The sequence below is a fragment of the Protopterus annectens genome, chromosome 1.part2 (assembly GCF_019279795.1).
Source record: "Protopterus annectens isolate FY-2018-M chromosome 1.part2, PAN1.0, whole genome shotgun sequence".
Taxonomy (NCBI): Eukaryota; Metazoa; Chordata; order Ceratodontiformes; family Protopteridae; genus Protopterus; species Protopterus annectens.
Window position 1 is genome coordinate 40,056,751 of NC_056727.1, and position 17,424 is coordinate 40,074,174.

A 17,424-nucleotide genomic window follows, 5' to 3' on the forward strand; every position below is an offset into this window, starting at 1 on the left:
TTTTATTTTGTTTACTTATTTTGACACTGAGTAAATATAGTTGTCCATTTTAAACTATTTTTAGCCCACACTTGGGCACACTGATGACAGAAAATGTGACACTTATATGAGCATTATAAATCCATCAAGTAACATATTTATAGTGATAAGAAAAAACAGAGTACTAGAAAAAAAATTAAGGTGAAATGGAAAAAAACATCCAGACTCTGCAAAGATAATATTGAGGCCACATCTGAAACCGAACATTGGATTTCCAGGATAGAAATGGAATCAATGAGGTTTTTTAAGTAAAACAGTCTGTATTTGTGACATTTCCATCTTGCATGACCATATGTATAAGAGGGCCAAGTTACATCCATTATTTTGACTCAATGCCTCTCTGATCTTCTTTGTATCAAGTTATTATTGTGTTGGAGTGGTGGGTGGCTGCAGTGGTGCAGCGGTTAGCATTGACACCTCAGCAAGAGGCTCTCTGGTTCAATTTTCAGACGGGGTACCTTCTGTGTGGAGTCTGCATGTCCTTCCTGTGGTCATGTGGGTTTCCTCTGGGTGCTCTAGTTTCCTCCTACATTCCAAAGACATGCAGTAGGTGGATTGAACACTCTAAATTGGCCATAGGTATGAGTGAGTGGTACACATGAGCTACAACAGCAGGGCTAGCCAGACGGCAGTGTAAACCTTGGTTCAAGATGATTGTCACTGATTGATGGATTATTGTGTTGGAGTGTCTATGTATGTTTAGAACTATTGGTGGAGAAATGGGGGGCAGAATGGGAACTATTTAATGGTATAATTGGATAAAAAGGTATAAATGGATCAGGATGTATGGGTAAAGCATTCTGAATTATGTTAATGATGCTGTTAGATGAGTGACACCACATACAGGAATTAGTATTTTTGCAAAGGGAAATCATCACTTGACTCAGCTAGAAATTTGGTATAGATTAGTGTTGAACCTACTATCTCACTGTGCAGTAACTTTTGGCCTGATTTGCTGCTCTGCTAAAACAGTGTCAGGGCATGATAATGTGCCCTAATAATGAAATACTCACAAGAAGATACCCACACTAGAGAGCTGGCTGGGAGGGTAAGAGTGAGAATAAATGCCAGTTCTTCTTTCTTGGAAGTAGCCTATAGAATTGTGCCAGTGTAAGCTCTAGGTGGGGGCCAGAGCTTGATCCCATGGCTGTGCATCCACTGCTTAATCTTGTTGGAGGAGAAGGAGATGAAACAGACATCTGGAACTTCCAGAAGCATGGTGTGGAAGGTGATAGTTGTTATTTAAGTCTCTGCTCTCTAGCTACAGACACTTTCACCTCTTTCCAAACTTAAAGTCTTCAAATCATACAGAAATATCCAAATCCTCATCTGCAACAACGATGTCACCTTTATTGACTCTGAATATGGGACAGCTGAGAAAGTTAATGAACTCCTGCACTGAAGTACAGGTTCAAAAACAAATATATTCTGGTTCATAGATAAATATTAGACCATGCCTAGCCAATAACCAAAGGTTAGAAACAAATACTGAGGTAAACACCTTAAGCATTATGCAATACCCCTCTGTACTTTACTGTGCCCCCTCCCCTTTATGTTTAACTGAGGTAAGTCAGGTCAACATCTTCTTCTTTTGGCTTTTCTTGGTTAGGGGTCACCACAGCAGATCATCTGTCCACTCATGATTGGCAGTGGAGTTTCACAGTGTCAAGTTGCCAGCCTGGCACCCAACCTTCCACAGAAGGCACATACACACTCATACCTAGGGCCAATTTAAAGTGTCTAATCCACCTACTACATGTCTTTGGGATGTGGGAGGAAACAGGAGCACCTGGAGGAAACCCACGCAACCACAGGGAGGACATGCAGACTCCACACAGAAGGCACCCCAGCCAAGAATCAAACCAGAGAACCTCTTGCTATGAGGTAACAATGCTAACCGCTGCACCACCGTGGCCGCCCAGGTAAGCCAGATCAACATAAAGTATATAAACAAGTGGAAGCAGACATGAAGCAGCATATACTGCACAATTATATAATGCAAAATATAAATAAATTGCACTTTTACTGAACTGTTAAATAACCAGTATCATCACCACTTCTGTATGCACCATGTAGATAAGGCACCCTACTTTTGAATAATGCTGAGGTTTTCAATTCCCATTTCCCAGGCAGGTGGCTCCAACCTTCAGAGTGAGAATTCTAGCAGCACTGTGAACTTTAACTCACAGGATGAGCACTTGTGCATCTAGCCTAACCATAAAGGATGCAGTAATTTTCATTTCTGATTTACATCCTTCATAACATCTGGATTTTAAGATAGACTAAATAGTTTTTTCTGTTTTGCATATATTATTTATAACTGTTTCATGCTTTTTTATTGCCTTAGCAAAACTATAAATGTTTTATTTATATTCACCGAAATATTTTATAAAACTTCTCATTGTATGACTGTTACTCAGTCTTTTCTACTCTGTGTACTCTTTACCAAACTGGGACTAAATCTGGTCAGTTGCAACTAATGTTTTACCCTTGTAAACAAATATTATTAATTAATATCAGGTAAACAGGATACGTGCAGACAGTTTCTATGGCTCATCTTTCAGATTGTGCAATAAATACCTTATAAACAGCACACAATGTACAGTCTGCTCGCTGACACAAACTAAAGGTGCTACATACTGTAAATTATTCAAATGTATTGTACTCATAGGTTCATAGGTGTGTACTAGGCTAATAGCCCTGGAGCCTTTACAACCCTAGCTCATAGGATTACCCTGGCATTGTGCCGACTGACCTTAGTTCCCAGTGCCTCTGCCAAGTGGAGCCATTGGAGTGATCTCCGGGTTGAATTTTCTATTTTCCATCCACTCATCAAGATTTCTCTTGAAGAGTGCCAGTGAGGTGTTCTGTTTGACGTGTATGTAGTCTATTCCATAGCTTGGGTAGTCTCTGGGTTATGAACCTGTCTCTCACATTCTGTTGATTGTGATAATGAGGTTGAGGTCTCTGGAGCATGTGGTGTGGAAGGATTGGGATTTCTTTAGATGTAGCATTTCTAACAGAGCTGCGTCAGACATGGCTTTGTAAGTCAAGCAGAAATCATCTCTAAGTAAGTGATAAGAGACAGAGAATAGCTGGAGTTTTTTGAGTCTGTCCATATAGGACAAGTGTTTAAGGCCTAGGATCTTCTTTGTGGGGTACTTTTCTTGCCTCTCCATTTGTTGCAGGTGTTTAGTGAGGTACATGCCAAATGGGGCATTGTACTCGATGATTGGCCTAATGAGGAAAGAGTAGAGGGAGACAATGACCTCTTTCTTCCTGGATGCAAAACCCTTAGTAATGAGATGTGAAACATAGAAGGACTTTCTGACCACAGTGACAATGTGGTGGTCAAAAGAGAGGTTGCAGTCAACCTGTGTTCCCAGATCTCTTATAAAGTCTTCTGCATTCAATGGACTACCATTGATGTGATAATTCATGGGAACTGGGTTTTTCCCAAAGGGGATGACGACACATTTCACATTTTTTGGCATTGAGCTTAAGGCCATGGTTCTGACACCAGTCGTTGGTCTCAATGAGGTCTTTCTGTAGGCTGTCAACCTCACTTGGGGAATTAATAATAGCACCGAACTTGCAATTGTCTGTGAACTTTGTCAGACAGAGTCCTTTCGTGTTGGCCTGCATTTCAGAGAAGTAGATGCCAAACAGGGGAGGATCCAGGACCAAACCCTGTGGCACTCCACTCGTGACTGGTTGGCAGTCTGACTTGGAGTCAGCTACTTTCACACTGTGGGTTCTGTCTGTGAACCAGTTTGCAACCCACCTAGTGATATAGGGGTTGATGCCTAGCTTAGTGAGTTTTTATATGATTCCTGAGTGGGGAATGATATCAAAGGCCTTGGCCAGATCAAGGTAGGCTTACCTTCATCCACAGCCCTGGTGACTGACTCAAAGAAGTCAACCAAGTTGAGCAGGCATGATCTACCCTTCACAAAACCAAACTGTGTGGGATCCAGAGTTTGGAAATTCCCTATATCCTTGTTTATTAGGTACATAATGATGTGTTCCATAGCTTTGCATATCAGACTCATCAGGCTAATGGGGCAATAGTTCCCGGGGTCTGTAGTCACTCCTCCTTTGTGGAGATGGATGACTGTAGCAGTGTGCCATTCAGCAGGGACAAAGCCTGAAGTGAGGCTATGATTGAACAGGGCACACAGGTGAGATGCCAGTTCACTCTGTAGTTCATGTAGAGCACAGCCAGGGATATTGTCAGGTCCCATATAAGCTGTATTCTTGGCCTTGCAGAGTGCTGTTTTAACCTGTGCAGCAGTAATACTGGGTGCCTTGCAATCTACTGGTATTGTTATTGGTCCTTTGTGGGGGGGGGGGTAAAGTTGGCACTGAATCTGTCGGCCAGTATATTGGCAATATATGTTGGCTCAGTGTAGGAGGTACCATTGTGCAGTAACTCAGAGCAAATTTGGGTATTACTGTGGAGATTCTTTACATAACTATAGAAGGCCTTGTTGTTGTCTTTACTATCTGCTGCAATTCTGTTTTCATAGCTAGCTTTAGAGGATTTGATGAGAGATCTCAACAATTTGTTGAGGCTGATAAGGGAGTTTTTCCAGTCTTGGGACTTCACCTTAATCCACATCAGTTTCCTTCTTCTGTTGTAGAGTTTGTTTATGGCAGGGGACCACCAGACTGGCTTCCTGTTTATGAAGGAAAGTGTCTTAGTTCTATTGGGTATGACGAGATCCAAGCATTTGTGTACGTGTTTGTACAGTACATTGGTGTATGATTCGCCGGTCATGCAACTATTCTCCATTTGCATGGGTGCTGTGAAGTTATCCACCTCTGTTTTAGGACCCAAAGTTAGCTTTGGAGAAGTTTTTCATGGTGGTTACCTTTGCGGTGGGGGTGGGGTGGGAGGGATGTGGATTTCCAAGGTGATTAGTTTGTGGTTGGGTCTAACCAGGGAGGAGTTGACTACTGGTGTAGAACAATGGTCACCCATGTTAATAATGACCAGGTCAAGGATGTTGCTACCTCTAGTGGAAGTAAGAATGAGCTGGTCCAGGGCATTAGAATTAATGAATTCCAAGAAATGTTAAGCAAGTGTATTGGTATGTGAGTAGTTTTCCCAGTTAATGGAGGGATAGTTGAAATCACCCAGTAGGAGATTGTTAGGTTGGACCCTAATATTCTCCAGGGTGCTTAGGAATGTGAAGTCTGAGTCTTGGGACATGGTTGGGGACCTATAGCAAGCTATTACCTGAAACGCTGTCTTACCCAATGTTAGCTACATCTGAAGTATCTCTGATGCATTATGTTGGGCTACCAGTCTGGAGATGTGCGCATCTTTTATGAATATGGAAATACCACCACATTTAGAGCTTCAGTCCAAGCTCTGGGGCCAAAATGTGTGGAATGAGTTATAGCCTGGTATTGCAGGGGTGCTTTCTGCTGCCTTGAACCAGGTGTCTGTTATAGCACATCTGTTGATGTTCTCCATTTTAAGGAGTGCTTCAAGTGAGTGCATTTTGAGATTTAGACTTCTAGCATTGAGCAGCATGACCCTCAGAGTGCATTTGTTTGTAGCTCTTATGGTGGTTATTTGGTCTTTGGAACACTGCCTAAAAAAGGCACTATAGGGGTGGCAAGAGCCTTGGCCAATATCCGGAAGTTCAGAGGTGATAGATGCAGGCCATCTCTGGCAAAGCATCGTGGTCTGTCAGTCAAGTCATCCCAGTCAAACAGATACTGATCCCCTTAGAATGACACCAGAAACTTAGCCAATTGTGGAAATCAATCATTTGTGTTGTACTCCCTAGCAGTATTCCATCTTCAGCATGGGCACAATACATTTGTTATGCTCACTCTTCTTTTCTGACACTCCTTCTTGCTGTTTTTTACAGAAGCTTGTTGTATTGAGTCTATGTCAGATTATCGACTTTTTGGAAACTTGAAAAAAATCGATATCAAAGAGACCATATGATCCAGTTTCTGAAAACGTGAACATCAAAAAAAAAAACTCCAGAAAAAAAGTACCTTTTTTATATTTTTTGAGGGAGGGTGCCCCCTGCACCCCCATGTGGGGGCTGTGCCCTTCTACCCTTTGCAAATTATGTATACCATCTCCGTGATCGCACTACAGTGAGGAAAAGGGTAAATTTACTGATCCTCGCTGTACCGCAATCTCCATTCAAAAGCTTTGAGTTTTCAAAAACTCAATCATATCATCTCGACCACATAGAGTTTGAGTTTCTGAAAACTCAATCAACTGATAGAGACACTTTATATCATATCAAAAGTAGGCACATTGTTCTTTGATCATTAAATATTTTTGTAAAGACTTGTTTTCTTTCAGTCTGTCTTTAAAGGAAATCAGTACTGTGTGATCAATGCAAGCATCAACAATAGTGAAGACTAATAGCACACCCATGAATTATAAAACTCTGCACAACACAAAAAATATTTTGTATATTTATCATTCTTTTCCTGGGAAAATCGACTTGGAATAAAGCCAATTTTCAGGAGAAGCCCATGGAGAAATGCTCCAGATACTTGTCTTTGTAATGGTGGATGAAACCGGAGCACCTGGAGGAATCCCACATAAATGCAGGGAGGACATGTAGACTCCACACAGAAGGCACTCCAGCTGAGAACTGAACCAGAGAACATCTTGCTGTGAGGTGGCTATGCTACCACTGCACCATTGCACCATCCAAAATGAAGTTACTTGGGAGTAACCCTTGCCCAAAAACTAACACAACACGTACTGAGCTGATATTGGATTAGGTACTATCACAATTAAGAAGTTAACTCAATTTCCCATCTTGTAACTACTGATGGATATTCCTGGATTGGTAAAAATGGTCTTATCCCAAGGATGGAATATGCAACATCCCCAACATAAATATACTCCCCACACTGTATTGCTACTATGTAATAGCAGAAACAACATAATCATGAGATTCATGTATGTCTCATACAGAAGGAGGCATCATGTGAACCTATTCTAAAGTCTGAATTTCATGCTGTGGAGTTAAGGGTCACTTCCACTAAACATACTGACAAGCTATTGAACAAATGTTATTGCCCTCCAATAAAGAATATTTTACTTCTGAGAGAGACCTGGCATGGAATACAAAGCCAGAATGGGTTACATTTACAGAAACCTTCTTACATATTTGTTGCAACAGAAAAAAATGATATATAAAATATATTTAGTCGTAGTCTTTCAGAATTTGCTCCATGACAAGATACAGTATTCACAAGATATTAAATAATTTGATTTCTGTTAAAACATACAACACAAATGTATTTAAGCATAGACGTTTTAAAGATCCATGTTAGAATAGTCCCCTCTACCTTTCACCCTTAATTCTTCATTATATTTACAATGTAACATGCAAAAATACAAGTTGGTACTCAACTCAATAAAGTGCTTTCTGGCTTTACACCTCCAGGTGCATATTGTATGTAAAACATGTGTGCTTTCTTACCTTGTATTGTTACACATATATCTGTTAATGTTTTTCAGTGCTGGTGTGCATTATTTCTATGTTAATTGTGTGCTGAATTGTGTTCATGCTGTTACTCCCCCGGTGTCTTGAATTGTGGCTAAAAATTGGCTATGGAGCAGCCCACTTATCCAGTCAACAAAATTAATGAATGACTGAGTGAATGTATGAATGAATGAATGAATAAACAGATAAATAAAGCTCAGCTGCAGTAAGGAAGATGTAACATGCATTATACTCTTCAGTCTATGGCCTATCAGCAGTTGAATGGGTGAAGGCCTTGCTCTTATATTTCAGCAAATCTAAGTGTACTTCTACATAACAGGTATTGTTAATACTCTGACCATTCTACGTTGAGTTTTTTCACAGTTAGAACTTTCCTCCTAACTTATAAATTCCACAGTGAGTAGTTAGGACTAGAATTCAGACACTAATATTCTAGGACTTTGAAATTTGCTTGAATTCCATGTACGCATACTGAGGACATCTATCTGATAATATTATATTAGGAATCTTCTGTGCGCAGAACACAGGTTTAAATTAAGAGCATTAATTAAAACAGCATTTCTAATGTGTGCCATCTTCACAAGATCTAAAAACTTTCAGTAGTAATAAAACAAAGTTCTGTTTCTAGTTTATACCACTGTGCTCCTGCCACTGAATAAGTCATACCACAGGATTTAATAAAATCTGTGTAGGCACAGTGTAGATACTGAAATAAAGTTGTTTTAATATATGCAGTATGGCTGTATTCCATGCATGTGTGTTCTACTGTCAGTGCAGTCAAGTATAACACTGTAATAGTTCTAGCATGCAAAAAGAATGTCCTGCAACTTGTATTGCTCAACTCATAGTGTGGTTCAAGGTTATCTCCAGCTCACTATCAGTCACATAATGATCACATTGTCTGTCTCCCCAGGAATTAAAGGTATTTGAGTGGGGTAGCCCATATTATGGGCAGATATTGTTTTTAGATTTCACAGAGTTTTAAAATCAATAAGAATAACGTGTTCACTAGCATTGTTGATGCATAAATAAATCTGTCTATTTCCGGTATGGCTGTATCCTTGGATGTCTGTACTAAGTCGATGCAGTCAATTATTACATTATTTAAAGATGTCCCCTGCAGTCACAGCTATAGGGTTCTATTTCCATGCCTGGTAACTAAGGCATGATGGCTGTCTAGTTTATGAACTGTACACAAATATACCTCTCAAGTGTCATGATTTCTCGTACTTCAATGAATATTGCATAATCCGTCTGTCACAAGATTACCACAGAAATGAATACCTGCAATGCAAAGTATTATCAAATCTGCTTACAGAATACCTTGGTAGTTATATCATTTCAAATGAAGTGTAAGTGTTCTGTCAAGTTGTGTACCTGCATTTGTTATTGTTTGCTCCATACGTCCCATGAAACAGTTTGTAAGGTATGTATGTGCTACATCACCTATAGGGACTTGTAGTCACTGTACACAAAACTGACAATACACACCTGTAGAGTTAATATTCCCATTGTTTTCAGGGATATAAAATGCAATGTCACTAACAGACTGTTTTTCTCTCTCTCCTTACCCCTTATCTACATGTACTTAATATTGTTATGTATTATTATGGTTTACTATTAACATATATTGTTAAAATAACTATATTTTGGGAAATGCGGTTTATTATTGTTATGTGTTATTATGCTTTCATATTGACAAATCTTGTTAAATTAACAATTTTTGTTGGCCTTATGTGGTTTATTGTTATCATGTGCTATTATGCATTCATATTAACATAGTTTGTTAAATTAACCATGTGGTTACCCTTATGCTTTAACTGTTACTGGCATGCTGTTAACATAGACTGTTCTGTTATTTCATGTTGTGTCATACAGAATATACATTGCTATCTATTTGGGTTAATTAATATGATGTTTCATGCTGTTAATACTAACAGTGATTTGTTCATAACTAATTTTAACTTATTGCTATACCTGAATTACCACACAAAGTCAAGGTAGGCTGGTTCTGGCTGATCCCTGCCTTGCCTTAATCGGCCATGGCACTGGGTTCCAAAACATCTGGGACCCAGACCGGTGGTGCCCCCTCTGCTGCAATAGCTGTGGTATTGGGTAGTGCCACCTCATGGGATGGGGACGGGCCCCCCTCTGGGAATGGTGGCAGAGAAGGAGTTGTCACCTGGGTTGAGCTGGCAGTCTTGGTGCCCAGGATAGTACACACTGGGTATGACTGCTGCATGTGCCAAATTGAGGACATGCTGTCCAAACTGGTGGGGCAGCCTTGTCCCGGTGCCCAGTCTCCAGCACTGCCACCCTCGGATCAGTGAAGGAGCAGTGCCGACAGTCCCAAGAGTGGTGATGTGAGTCACGCTGCTGCCATCTGGAAGCACATGGGACTTGAATTCCACAACACCCTTCCTATCCAAGGTGTTCACCCTCTTCATGTGTCACTCGTTGTCCCTGTCTGCTGTCTTGTCTGTCTTGTCTGTTTGCAAATGCATCCTCACCTACCCAACTTACCTCCCCCACATGTACCTATGTCCCTTCCCCAACATTCCACTGCCACTTAAAAAAAAATGGGCACCTGTCCCCCCAAACAAATTCATCCAATACATAGCTCTCCATTTTGCACACGTGTCCACTAGATACATGTAATTTGGTCCAATTGGGTTGCCAATGCAGTTGTGTTGTCCTCACCCCTCTCTCTGGGGTTTGAAAGTCCAAATTCATCTACAAATTATGTCAAAGTGCACAGTTGTTGCTGTACAAGAAATGGATAGCTATGGTTCTTTTCTACACCCTTCCTGCACATCCCTCCCTGGCTTTCCCTATGTTTCCCCCCTGCTTGCCCCCATTTCACCACTTTCCTATCTCCCATTTTTTCTTTTCTTTATATTTTTTTAGGACTGTGTTGCATGACATGCCACATCTCGCAGCTCCACTAAGCTCAGCTAAATAGTGCTATAATGAATGTATATGTTTAAAACATTGTAAGACTCATGTACAAAATAAACATCTCTGCCATGTTTTTACTAGAGTCCATCACAGCTGCAGCACACTGCATTAACTCACCATGCCACACAACTCTTACTTACAACAGCTGGTTTAAACAAAACATAGTAATTGCCAGTTATAGTCATTTGGATATTTCAGAAGAGCTGTACAATTTGCCACACTGTGCAAACTGGAATAAAAAGTAATGGAAAAAATGGGAGTTTACTTTAGAATCTGGTGCAATAGTACACCACTACACAGCCAAAGACATGATAATGGATGTAACTGAGGCATGTAATCTGCCTTTTTCTCAGCAACATACAGAAAGTAACCTGCTAAGGCATTGCTGGCAAAATAGATGTTCAACTAGGACTCTGGTGCAGAAATACATCCATAGAAAGCCATGCACATACTGGTGGATGTAGAAAATGTTTGTCACAGCCTGTATGTGTGCACATATATCTTGCAAATACACCTGCTGTAACACCAACCCAGTCGCTCAGTCTGTTAAATGCCTTGCATACAGTACATTTTGCCACTTACAGTCCTGAGTTCAAATCCAGTGTTGTATTACATTTCAGTTACATTATTGTGAAGATAGCAATTATTGAATGACTCATGCACTCTTTATCTACACAAAGCATTGCAAATTAAATAACTGTCTTTTCAGTGCTAGAAGTCACATGGCTGCAGGTAGGGGCATACTCCGCATATCTGTATAGCATTACTATATGTCACTTAGTACTCCATTACTGATACATTTGCCTAACATATGTACCTTAAACACATGCCTTAATTGGAATGTAAAGGGCACCCTCACCCTGGCTCTGCCTCTACAACAAGTCTGACACAGCTGACACAGATACACCTACAGCTTGCTGTCCTCCAAAGTGTTCACACTCTCTGCCTATGTCTTTTACCTGCAACAGCAGCTGCAGCCTGTGGTACACACATCTCTATGTAAAGGTTTCTGCTACAGACCTACCCTCTGCAATGATGTAGTCTCCTCACCCCAGTAATGTCCATCTCAACAGCTAAGATAGGGGCCCTGGTTTACAGGAAGTCCTTATATATTGCACAGTGGTTGTGCATGTCTTTGGCTAATGATAGTGCAATTCAGCTGTTTTGGTTGCAATTAGCATATCAATGGCAAAGATTAGTTTAGAGGCAATTGCCTGCTAATGAGAAACATGTTAACAGTGCAAACAGATGGCTATGGGAAAACATTCTGAATAAGACTTTCTTCACACAGAGCACACCTTTGAGAAACATTAGTTTTAGCACTTGAATTTGCTTATTCGTGCTCAATACTTGTTCAGAACCTTTTGTAAGCACTAAATAAGCTACAAATTACTACAGCACTCAACCTTCCTCATTACCTAGAGGAAAACAGTTTTTGTACTTACTTTCCTCACTTGCTTAGAGAAAAAACAGCTCTTGTACTCACTTGTCTAGAGGAAAATAATTTTTTATTCAGGCATGTCCAAGGGCCAGATCCTAGTGTTCTCTCCTGTCTATCTGATGAATCTGGGCATCTTGGGGCAATGTAACAATTGCATCATGTACACAGACAACCCTCTCCTCCTACAACCCAACACTACAACCTGTGAGAGATGCACTAATCTAGCCAAAATGGAGGTAAAGCTCTCTCCAACCAAGACGTAAATTGACAGTCAAGAGGAGAAGATAAATGCTTGCACCACATCACACTCATCACATAGTCCCACTAAACCTACACCACCAAAATCCATACATAGAAACACAAAAACATTCACGGAGGCTCTTAATAATAATCTGCCCAAACAGCAGAGACCTCCAAAGCAGAAACACACGCAATCTCCAGCCCCCAACACAACCCAAATGACACATAGCCCACAGACTCAGTGTGCCACTAAACCACAGCCCGTAAGGCAAAACAACGTACCCAACATATGACTCTATAGTCAGGAACACTGCTGTCCCACTCACCAGGCTAAACAAGGAGAAGGTTACTGTCAGCTGCCTGTCGAGTGCTAGGATCCTCCATATAGCCCACTCACTCAGGTCACTCCACAACAAGTACAAACATGACTCTGTCATTGTCCATGTTGGTGTGAATGACCTAATATGTACCTCCCTGGACTACATGAAAAGAAACATGGAAGAGCTCTCTGATCTTGTAGCCCAGTCAGGTATGACCCTAGCCCTGAGTAGCATCCTGCTATCACCCAGAATGATACTGCAGTACAAGGACAAAATGATTGACTTCAACAATTGGCTAAGCTTCTGTTGTCATTCTAAGGGGATGCAGTATCTGTCTGCCTGGGACGACATGGTCAACAGACCACAATGCTTTGCTGGAGATGGCCTGCAGCTGTCACACCTGGGATTCCAGATACTGTCTAAGGCTCTTGCCATCCCTATAGTGCCTTTTTTAGGCAAGGATCAAATGACAAATTCACCACCATAACAGGAACAGGTTAGCAAAAACTGAGGGTAATGCTACTCAGTGCTAGAAGGCTAACTCTCAAAATGCACTCCCTCGAGGCACTCCTTAAAATAGAGAACATCGATATCTCTGCAGTGACTGAGACCTAGTTCAAGGCTCCAGAGAGCACCCCTGCATTACCTGGCTATAACTCATACCACACTTTTTGGTCATCTAACCTGGACTGGAACACCAAATGTGGAGGTGTGCCCATATTCATTAAGGATATCCACACCTCCAGGCTAGTTGCTCAGCATAATGCATCCAAGGTTATCCAAGTGCAACTATCTCTGGGCAAAACCTTAATCCAAATTGTAGCTTGTAACAGATCCCCCACCATGCCCCAGATTCCCACTCCTCTTTTCTTGATATAATGGAAAATATTAGGGTTCAACCAAACACCCTAATAATGGGTGATTTCAACTATCCCACAATTAACTGGGAAAACTACTCATGTACCAACTCCATTGCTTTCTGGAATTCATAAATTGCAATGGCCTGGATCAACTTATCCACACCCACATCAAGGGCAACAATATCCTATACCTAGTCATTACCAACAGGAGTGACTGGTGTTCCACACCTGAAGTCAATTCCTCATTGGTCAGATCCGACCATGAATTAATCACCCTAGAGATCCACATCCCATCCCCATTAAGGAAACCATGGCAAAAAATTTCTACAAAGCCAACTTCATGCTTCTTAAAACAGATGTGGCGAACTTCATGACACCCATGCAGATGGACCATACAGCTACGACTGCTGAATACTACACAAATGCACTCTATAAGCACTTACACAAGTGCATGGATCATGCTATTCCAAACAGAACCAACATGCTATCCTCCAAAAAAAGGAAGCCAATCTGGTGGCCCCCTGCCATAAACAAACTGTACAACAGAAGGAAGAAACTGTTGCAAAAGAGTAAAATCCCATGAGTGGAGGAGCTCCCTGGTCAGTCTCAGTAAGAAGCTGAGATCTCTTATAAGATCCACCAAAGCTAGCTACAAAAACAAAATTGTCACTGCTTTTAAGGACAACCACAAAGCATTCTATAACTATGTCAAGAATCTCAATGGCAACACCCAGATCTGCTCTGAGTTACAGCACAATGGCATGAAAATTACAGAACCAACTGATATTGCTAACATCCTAGCAGATAGGTTCAGTGCTAACTTTACCCCCCTCTCACCCCCTAAAGAGCCCATATCTATACAGGAAGAATGCATAGTCTGTGTAATCACAACCATGCAGGTAAAAGTTGCACTCTCTAAAGGCAAAAACACAGCATCCATGGGACTGGACAACATCCCAGGCTGCGTTTTACATGAACGTCAGAACGAACTGGCTCCCCTCCTAAGCACCATGTTCAATCATAGCCTCACGTCAGGCTTTGTGCCCACTGAATGGTGCACAGCAACAGTTATCCCACTCCACAAAGGGGGAGCCACCACTGATCCTGGGAATTATCGCCCTATTAGCTTGATGAGCCTGGTCTGTAAGGCTATGGAACGTATCATCATGGAACTCATAAACAAAGACATTGGTAACCTCCAAACTCTGGATCCCACCCAGTTTGGGTTTGTGAATGTCCAATCATGCATCCTGAACCTCATCGACTTCTTTCAGGCAGTCATCAAAACTGTAGATGAGGGTAAGCTGGTTGACACAGCCTATCTTGACCTTGACAAGACTTTCAACACCATCCCCCATTCTGGAATTATAGCTAAACCTCACTAAACAAGGTATAAATCCCTACATCACAAGATAGGTTGCCAACTAGCTCACTGAAAGAACTCACACTGTAAAAGTTGCAGACTCCAAATGTGACTTCAAACCAGTGACAAGTGGAGTACCACAGGGTTCAGTCCTGGGACCTCTCCTGTTTGGTATCTACTTCTCTGAAGTACAGGCTAACACAGAAGGCCTTTGGCTAACAACGTTCGCAGATGACTGCAAACTAGGAACCATAATCGAGTCCCCAAATGATGTGGACATCCTACAAAAGGGCCTCACTGAGACAGATGTCTGGTGTCAGAGCCATGGCCTCAAGCTCAATGCCAAAAAGTGCATTATCATCCCCTTTGGTAAAAACTCTGTACCCATGAACTACCACATAGGCTGCAGTCTACTTTACACCAAATGTACGATAAAAGACCTTGGGACACAGGTGGACAGTAGTTTCTCCTTTGATAATCACATTGCCACAGTAGTCAGGAAATCCTTCTACATGGCACACCTCATCATAAAAGGGTTCTCATCCAGGAAAAAAGAGGTCATTGTTCCCCGCTACTCGACACTCATTAGACCCATTATAGAGTACAACGCCCCTTTTGGAATGTACCTCACAAGACATCTGCAGCATCTGGATAGGCCACATAAGTACCTCACAAAGATGATTACTAGCCTCGAACAAATGCCCTATACTGACCATCTCAAAAAACTCCAGCTTTACTCCGTAGCATATTGCCTACTCTGAGGTGATCTCTGCCTAACATATAAAGCTATGTCAAACCCAGAGCTGTTGGACATGCTACACATAAAGAATCCCAATTCCTCTGAGCTACAAACCCTAGGGACTTAAACCTTGTCACCACAATAAACAGGGCATGGTGGAGGGATAGATTCCTGTTCCAGAGACTTCCCATGTTCTGGAACAAGCTACCCATCTATGTCAAGCAAAGTTCCTCATTATCACTCTTCCAGAAAAATCTTGATGACTGAATGGGAAATACGAAATACACCCCAGGGATCACTTCTGTGGCTCTGCTCGACAGGGTCATGGGAAAATAACTTTCTTGGGTGGCGTAAGTCAGGGTGCCTTGTTGGCTAGGCTTACTTGGGCCCTTGGGCTGATAGCCTAGTACCTACCTATGAACCTATTACTAGCAGCATATTTCAACAGAGGAGTACTGCACTCCATCAGGTATGTAAGTATTTTTTGTGTATAACAGGATGCAGATGGGAGGATAGAGGTACAGGCAATAGGAATTACAACAGTAAGCCTGTCTTAGACCTGTGGTAATGACACATCATTGATATCCTGTTGACTTACACCTACAGGGGACATACAATTCTTCAAGGTTGCTTTGTGTTTTGTCATTGTGGCACACTGGTGCTGTTGGACTGTCCCTTTATAGTGGTTGTAATAACACACTGATATTTGTCTGGCACTGATCTTATGACATATTACAGGGTGGTTGGCCTTGGGGGACACACAACGGTAGACTGGAGTGTCAGGTGTATGATCATACAGCAGACTCTCTCATAGCACACAGGGAAATACCTCACTATTGATACTGACTCAATTGTATCCACACATGTAGTATGTTGTCACGGTGTGGGTTATGACATGTGTGAGCAAGCAGTAGATAGTGCCGGGCATTCTGTCCTTGCTGTATCTGTACATAGTGGACATCCACCTATGTTATCCTGTAATGTGTTCCCCTTGTGCTGTCTTTCAGTAATGTGCAGTAGATGCCATGCCCCCTTCTCAGATGCAGAGAATGAAATAATACTTGAAGACCTAAGGCAGAATCATCACATCCTGCTATCCAGGGGGAGGCATAACAGGGAAAATTGGGCTGCGATGTAAGCAGTCCTTGTCTGGGATGTGAATGCCAGTGGGCATCAAGACAGGACATATGAGCAGGTTTGACACCAGGTGAATGCTGCATGACGAAGGGCAGATGATGTAGCCAGGGATCGTGCCATCATTGGTGGAGGTCCTGCAATGGAACAACCACTCTTGACCATTGAGGAAGTCCTGGTGAACCTAGGAGCACACAACCCAGGCATCCAGCACACCATACATCATGGAGGTGGGTGCCACAGTGTTCACAGCAGAGGAGTGTACAGGTAAGCTTACTGTGATCACCATTGTAATACTGTTGCAGTCAATGTGTCAGGCTGCACATACTGTTACATGGGGGTCAGGTCTATCTGCTTTAGGTGGGGGTGGGGTTTAAGCTCAGTTGTGCACTTATACACAGAATGTAACCAATACATTAAGTAACACAGTAGCTACTGTACAAGTGAGATATATACACTCATTACCTTGTTGAGCTGCAACATGCAGTGGTAGTGACAGTACCTCACCCTAAACTTTTTACAGGTTCATCAGGTGTTGTCCAAGGCCATGGTCCTGCTCCTGGTAAGCTTGATACTGTTTTGTTATGGAACATATATATGTTATTATAGTTAAAGGCCAGAATAATGCCCTATGTAGACTTACATTTCTGTGTAACCAGAGTAGAATGTCTGTATGTTCCATTCTGGAACATTTATCTAAGCTTCTTAGAGTGGGTAATCACAGAAGTGTAGCTGAATGAACAGAAACACCTTTGCAGTTATAGTTAAGAGCAAATATGCCTCCTGGTTTACATGAGGCAATTAATCTGACATGCTATTTAAAAACCCAAA